The sequence below is a fragment of the Herpailurus yagouaroundi genome, unplaced genomic scaffold, assembly GCF_014898765.1.
Source record: "Herpailurus yagouaroundi ecotype Mexico unplaced genomic scaffold, PumYag 67793, whole genome shotgun sequence".
NCBI lineage: Eukaryota > Metazoa > Chordata > Mammalia > Carnivora > Felidae > Herpailurus > Herpailurus yagouaroundi.
In genome coordinates this window covers 17,109,420-17,116,453 of record NW_024420586.1, presented here as the reverse complement: position 1 = coordinate 17,116,453, position 7,034 = coordinate 17,109,420, and the positions used below count along the sequence as shown (strand labels likewise).

General features: G+C 48.4%; 1 long non-coding RNA gene across 1 annotated transcript; it reads right to left on the bottom strand.

Moving 5' to 3' along the window:
- Positions 1–3,663: 3,663 nt before the first annotated feature.
- LOC121025957 (uncharacterized) lies at positions 3,664–6,675 on the bottom strand. The gene is made up of 2 exons (XR_005788207.1): positions 6,324–6,675; positions 3,664–6,216 (listed from the first exon to the last, which is right to left on the bottom strand). It is a non-coding gene; the product is annotated as an uncharacterized LOC121025957 (long non-coding RNA).
- Between the last annotated feature and the right edge of the window lie 359 nt (positions 6,676–7,034).

The following is a 7,034-nucleotide window of genomic DNA, read 5'->3' as shown; positions in this document are numbered from 1 at the left end:
CATGCCACCGCCTCTCCTGCCTGACCCTGGGAGAGCCGCCTAATAGGTCGCCCTGCTCCATTCGTACCCACCCCGCCATCCACTCTCCGTACAGCGGCCAAAGGGCTCACTTCAAAACAAGTCCTCTCTCTCTGTTCTCACTGTCCAATGGTTTCTAACAGCTTCAGAATAAAACTGAATCAAAAGTTCCTACTGTGGCCGCCAAGACTCAAATGATCTAGCCTCTGCTCACCCCTCTGATCTCGTCCCCTTTTACCCATACATACGCACGCGCGTGGGCACACACGCACGCACGCGCACAGACTCTCACGGTGCTCTCCTAGTGTGCTCCCAGCCGAGGTCCCCCGGAACTTGCTCGTCCCTGTGCCTAGAGCGCTCCCACCCCCATTGCGGTGGGCTCACCGTCTGGCCTCAGAGGGGTCTTGCCAAGCCCCCACCTCAATTCACCCTCCCACACATTCCCTAGGCCCCACCTTCCTTTCTTTCCCTTCACAGGACTCATTACCTGACAGTATGTTACACACTTATCTGTTTGCTCTTTCCTCCCTCACTAGAGTGCGGGCTCCGTGGGGGCAAGGACTGGATTCTTTCTCCCCACCACCACCACCCCCCACCGCCAGATCCCCAGTGCCTGGGACAATGCCTGGCCCCAAGTACACGCTCAATACATAGTGAATGAAAAGGTTGATTAACATGTTTACTATTACATGCTAAGAACTTTGTGAGAATTATTTCGATTAATTCTCATCATGACCTACAGGCTAGATATGATTATCAGCGTTTTATGGGTGAGGAAACCGCACCCGGCAGACTTAGGCACCTGCACCAGGCCTCACCTATAGGAGACAGCAGAGCCCAGATAACAAGTAAAGCCTCTTTGGCCCCTGCACATCGTCCCTTTTCCTGACTCCTCACCCGAGACGGGACCAAAGCTGATTTCCTATGAGCGCATTAGCGCGCTCACCCCCTAGCACAGATTATTTTCCTATTTTTACCCAGCAAAGAATGAGGCTCCCAAGAGTAGCTGATGCTGATGGATGAAATAGATGGAGAGGTTCAGAGTGAAAGGTTCTACTCAGGTGGGGAATCGGGGAAAGGGCCAGGTGGGGCACAGAACGGGACCGTGTGCCCTGGAATGGAAGTGACACTCCAACAGGACTGGAGAGGACCCCAGATGGACGACGGGCTGTGTTAAAGACAGACATGTCCATTACAGCTTTGCTCCAGACCAGTCTGGGCTTACCTCAGGCAGCACCGGAATACTTCAGACTGGGTCCAGCCACGGTGGGGGAAAATTGAAGGCCATCGTTATTCAGCGAACACTGATTGAGCACGTACTCTGTGCCCGGCACCGTGCTGTCAAAATACGTGCCCACTGTGTGTTTGTGCCGCCCTCTGCCATCAGCCGTGTCAAGTCAGACTCCCACAGCCCCTTTCTCTCGAGCCCTTTAGACTATTTCACACGCCTCTCAAGAGTCCACACAGTATTCTAGCATCATCCTCACTTCACAGCTGGGGCTATTTGTTGCAGCAGCTGACACGACTATTGCAGTAGCCGGTCCCGCACACTCTTCCAGGACCTCTCTGATCTCTCTCCTTCCCTTCACAGACACAGCTCTGGAGTCGTCCTCACTTTCTACACTGCAATCAGTCAGCAGCGTGATGGTCTCCATATTGCCAAGTCAAGTGGATACATTCCGGGCCTCTCTTCCTTAGCTTCTCTTCAGTATTTGGAACTGCTGACATTTCCACCACTCTGTGTGTTTTGATAACACCACTCTCCCAAGTTTATCTCCTACTTCTTGGCTGCCTTTCTCTTAGTGCCCTTTCTAGGGGTCTACTTTAGTCCTTTCCTCGTGTCCTGAGGGTTGAGGCTTCCCTGTGCTTCCATTCGAGACTCTCTGCTCCTCTTATTCTAGAAACACCTTCCAGGTGACTTCTTTCAACCTATAGCTTCAACTACAATTATACCAAGGTTCTCCAAATATTTTTGTTCATGCTATTATTTTAAGTATTCAGCATAGACCCCTCTGTGTGTATAGCTATTTATTTATAGGTGACATGCATGAATTCTTGTACTTATTTACTCTGTATGTTATAAAACATTTATAATAGAAGTGTGGGAAACGGATACAAATAAATCTAAATAGAAGCTCTAATCATTTCTTCTCCCATCGAAAGGATTATCTTGCTATACATCCTTCTCACAGACTACTAGTTGGCATACACAATTGCCTACCAGATACTTGTTATCATAGAGGTATGCCAAATTTAAATGCAGCATGCACAAAACTAAACTTATCATCTTTCTTCCCAAAACTCTGTCCTTCAGGAGAGTACCAGATGATGCTGGAAAATAATATGTCAGAAAGCAGAGAAGTACTCAAAGGCTACGGGAGATATGCCAAAAGGACACAATAATTGGCTTAAAGGGGCTCCCACTAGGCAGATTTGGGATGACTAGAACATCAAATATATATCTATATCTATATATCTATATCTATATCTACATATATGTGTGTGTGTGTATACATATACATACACACACACACATATATATCTATCTATATCTATCTATCTATCTATCTATCTATCTATATTTTTTTTTAAAGGAATCAAGGAGTCCATAGTAATTCTTTTTTAAAAATGGTGAGGAGGTGGAGAAGTAGAGAGGGAAAGCTCTTCTTCATAGATGAAGGCTAGCTAATAAATGTATGAGGTATGAAAAATTTAGGAAATTAATATGTTGTAACTGACAACAGGGTAACTGATTCAGGCAAGGATCATTAACGGGTGACAACTGGTAAGACATTGTTCACAACCAGATATTTACACAGTCACATAGCATCACCCCTCCAAATTACTGATTAATTACGAAGGGGGAAAGGTGCTTTTTTTGGGGAGAGATCAAACTTAGCATCATTAAAAAAAAAACGTAGCATCATTAATAATGAGACAAACAGCTATTAGGTGCCTCCTGATGAGACACAGCAAGAAAGATGTAACACTACCCATGTAGAATGCTCGCCCACAATGCACAACCTGAATCCTACCCTGAGGAAACAATCAGCCGTACTCAGACTGTGGCTCGTTGTACAAGGCAATTGGCCTAGGCTCTTAGAAAAGGTCATGCATGAAAGACACAAAAAGGCAGAGAGAACTGTTGTAAATGACAGGAGACTAAAGAGATGTGACTACTGCGTGCAATTCACAATCTTTGAGTTCTAGATTTTTTTTAAAGCTATTAAGCACATGGGGACATCTGGGGAAATTTAAATATGGGCTGTGTATTAGAGTATATGATTGGTTTGAGGTTGCATTTCTTGAGAATTGCAGTTTTGTAGGAGAATGTCATTGGTCTTATGAGATACGTGCTGATGTATCTAGCTGTAAGGTATCACAATGTCTGCATCTTACAAATGGTTCAGTTAAGACACGTTTCTGCGTGTGAATGTGGACACATTGCAAACCAGAGAGGGAGGGAGAGGGGGAGAGAAGGCAGATGCAGCAAATGTTAACAACTGGTCCATCTAGATGAAGCATAGAGAGTTATTCACATACTATTCTTTCAGCTTTTCTGCAGTTTAAAAATTTTCAAAGTACAATATGGGGAAATGAGCAAACAAACTTTGTCCCTGCTCCTAACACAAAGGTTATCAGGGACCAGATTAGAAAACGCTTTATTTGATTAACCCAAGGGTATGAACTTTTTCCTGAAAGCTAAGGAAAATCATGGAAAGAGTTGAGCCAGAAACATGACACGATCCGATTAGATGCAGGAGGCGACAGAGAAGGAAGGGCACAGTGGGACTCCATCTTCTGGTTTTTTCTTTGTTCTCATCCGTCCATCTAGATGAATATGCTCTAAAGAGTCTACTTTCCAAATAGAGGCCTCTCTCCTCAGTCTGAGCCTTAGCACGTGGAGTCCCATGACAAGTGACTTGGTTCAGACCCCTGTCCTTGTCCCTCGGTTGACTGGTCTCTACCGAGGTTCTCCCAAATCAGTGTGCAGCTGAGGCTGGAGCAGTTTTTCTAACATACAAGCATGACCAGAGCATTCCCTGTTGAAAACTTTTCAGCGGCTCCTCCGGGGGAATGTTCAGTGTCGTTGGCTAATCACCAGTAGACATCCTGGCCCGGTGGCTGCCTGCCAACCTCTCCAGCTGCCCCTTCTGCCATATCCCCATGCCTGTCCTATGTCCCGCTAACCTGCGAGCTAAGCCTCAGATGTGCCCTGCTTCTGCACACCCTTGGACCTTCGTACAATGCTTTCCACTCCAAAGGGAGTGCATCTCTGCCCTTCTCTCTGCTTGGGCCACCTCTACCTGCCCATCAGAGCCTAACGTAAGCAACCTCTCTTCTGGAAGCCTTCCCTGACTCCATGGAGTCTCAGCTGCTTTCACTTCCTGTTCCCTGGCATGCACTTACAAACTGCGCTGCTGCCTTTCTTCTTACTTGTATCTCTTCCCCATTAAACTTGAAGTCCTTGAAGACAGGAGTCATGTTTCATCGGTACTGATATCTGTGCCTGGCAGGTGGTGGTGCTAAATAAACGGTGAGTGAAAGAACGAATGAATGAATGAATGAATGCGACATACGCGAGGGTATCAGTTAGGGTTCTTCAAGTAGAAGCCACAGGAATGAACTGGGGCAGAAAGAGGAATTCACTAGAAGGATGATCCATATTGTATACATGGGACCTGAGCAACAGATCTCGGGAGGAAAAAATATGCACAGATTCCCGACCTTGAGGAGCAGAACATTGTCAGGAGTTTCTCAAAGTCACAGCCATTGGAAGAACTCAGCTAATACGGTTATTATTACACAATGAAACCACGGCTGCGGTTTGCTTTTCTACGTGCATCCTCAAAAGCGCCCTACAGCGTAGAGCAGACGCAAGGGTGCAGTGGAAAGATGGCCTGGATTCCAGAAGCTGAGAGCTGGGGTCTCTGCCCCTCACTCTCCAAGTTGTTCAGACACAGACATTGAGCTCAATGACTCTTAAGGGCCTCCTAAGATCACCTGTTGTTCCGTTCCGTGGTTGCAGAAGAAATATTTTCAGTGTCGAGGCTTCAAAGTATCATTTGTTTCTTTGGGGCCTGCCATTGAGAGCGCCAAATAGCTTGAATTCACAGGAAAAAGGCTGTCCTCACATATGCTAGGACTGCCTCTTGCCTCCCTCCTCCGTGAGAAGTGCCGCCTGGGGTGTTCTGCCCACTTCTGAGGTGAGCAGGAACCTCATTCACGGCGAACCAGCCGCCCCAGTGCCCCGCTTTCACCTCTGGTTTACCCACCAGAAGCCGACGTTGTCTTAACTGGCAAAATGCCTGATTTCTGCTCTCCCGGCGTCCCCCTCCCAGCCTCTGCATGGCCCCTGCTATCCTGTCAGCTGGTGAGGGTCCGTGTGGTGTGGCGACAGATAATGTGTCCGGAAAAAGGATGCCTTATCACAGTCACTGGCAGATTAAACTCACACCCGAGAAGCCCCAGGTGGTTCTTCCTGGCCCCGAGGACACAAAAGTTGCTGTTCTCTACCCCTTCACCTTCAGCAGACTGTGGCCTTTTATCCTTCATTACAGTCACTCCTTTGTAAACCCTCTTTGCCAAAAGGCCCGGGACCAAGGTCTGGGGCCAAAGGCACTGCAGTCACCCCAGCCACGGAGAACAAGCCGCCTTTTGTATAACGAACACCGATGAAGTGCTGGATTTACTTCTAGCACCTTCCGAAACAAGGGTAACCTATTTCTGTCACCCGAAGGAGTTCAGCCTTTAACAGGGGAGGGAAAGAGCCAGCAGACAGCTATGCTCGTGCTCCCACAGGAGTACGCGAGAGTGGTCGCGTTAAATAATGTGAGGAGAAAATTAAATAACCCCCTCAGGGAAGGGTCTCTCTGTGGCTTTTCTGCCAAGAGCCACAGGAGGTGCCGCCCCGAAGCCGGTTGGCCTCAGGCTCTGGACTCCTCATCTCCACCGGCACCCACCCGGCCTCCCCCGAGACCCGGGCCTCCCGTGGCGTTTCACGCAGGGATACTCAGCCTTTATGCGTCTGGAATGTGCTTTCGCCTCCTGGAGCTCCGGAGGGCATGCGTCTGAAGTCCATAAATATTGTAAGACCCCACCTGCACGTACTCCGGCAGCCGGGGGCTCGTCCCAGAGCAGGCCCCCGTGGTTTCAGCAGAAAGCTACCGGCTCGTCATTCAGAAATACGACCTGCAACTGACAGTTCACAAAGACACTGTGATCTCATTGCTGCTCAGGGCCCGGGGCCCATCCCGCTTCTCCCCTGCCCCCCTCCTTCGCTGCTTTGCTGGCCCCTGACCCACCTGACCCCTCCACGACAGCCTTCTTTCTTGCTTCTTGGTTCGAATTCACCGCTAGAATGCTCGAACATGTCTGCGTTTCCTCCTACTCCACGCTGCCTTTGATTGTCTGGAGTCTGGCTTCGTCCTTCTACTCGATTAGCAGCAGTTGCCAAATACTTTGCCCGGTGGCTTTCTCCACAGAGACCTTTGTGCTGTTGGCATCCCTCCTGGAAGTGTTCATAGATTAGGTGTCTCTGGTGACACAGTGGTCACCATCATGGTTGTCTTCATGATCACCATTATCAATAAATGACAAATAATTATATCTGAATAGCACTTAGTTGCCTTTAAAGCACGTTCACGTGTATTTGCTCCTCATGACAATCTTACCGTGAGTATAAAGCAGCGTTATCATTCCCATTGCACTGATGGACCTGGTGTCCAACGGAGTATGTGACTTGGTCAAGACCACCTAGTGCTGGAGCTGACCTTGAATTTAGGTCTCACTTCTGGTCAACAGGTGGTGCCATGTCTGAGAAAGAGCACATGTTGGGTAACAGAAAGGTTTGCGTTCTGATCCCAACTGGGACTGGAATTTGGCCAGTTTTTTCTCCTCTCTACGTGTTCCCATTTGAGAAGACAAGGCTCACTGTGTGCGTGGGGCACGCTTTAGAGGGTTCTGTGAGCATGAGAGACCCAGTGTGGGAAGGTGTGAGGCCCACCTAACTCCCT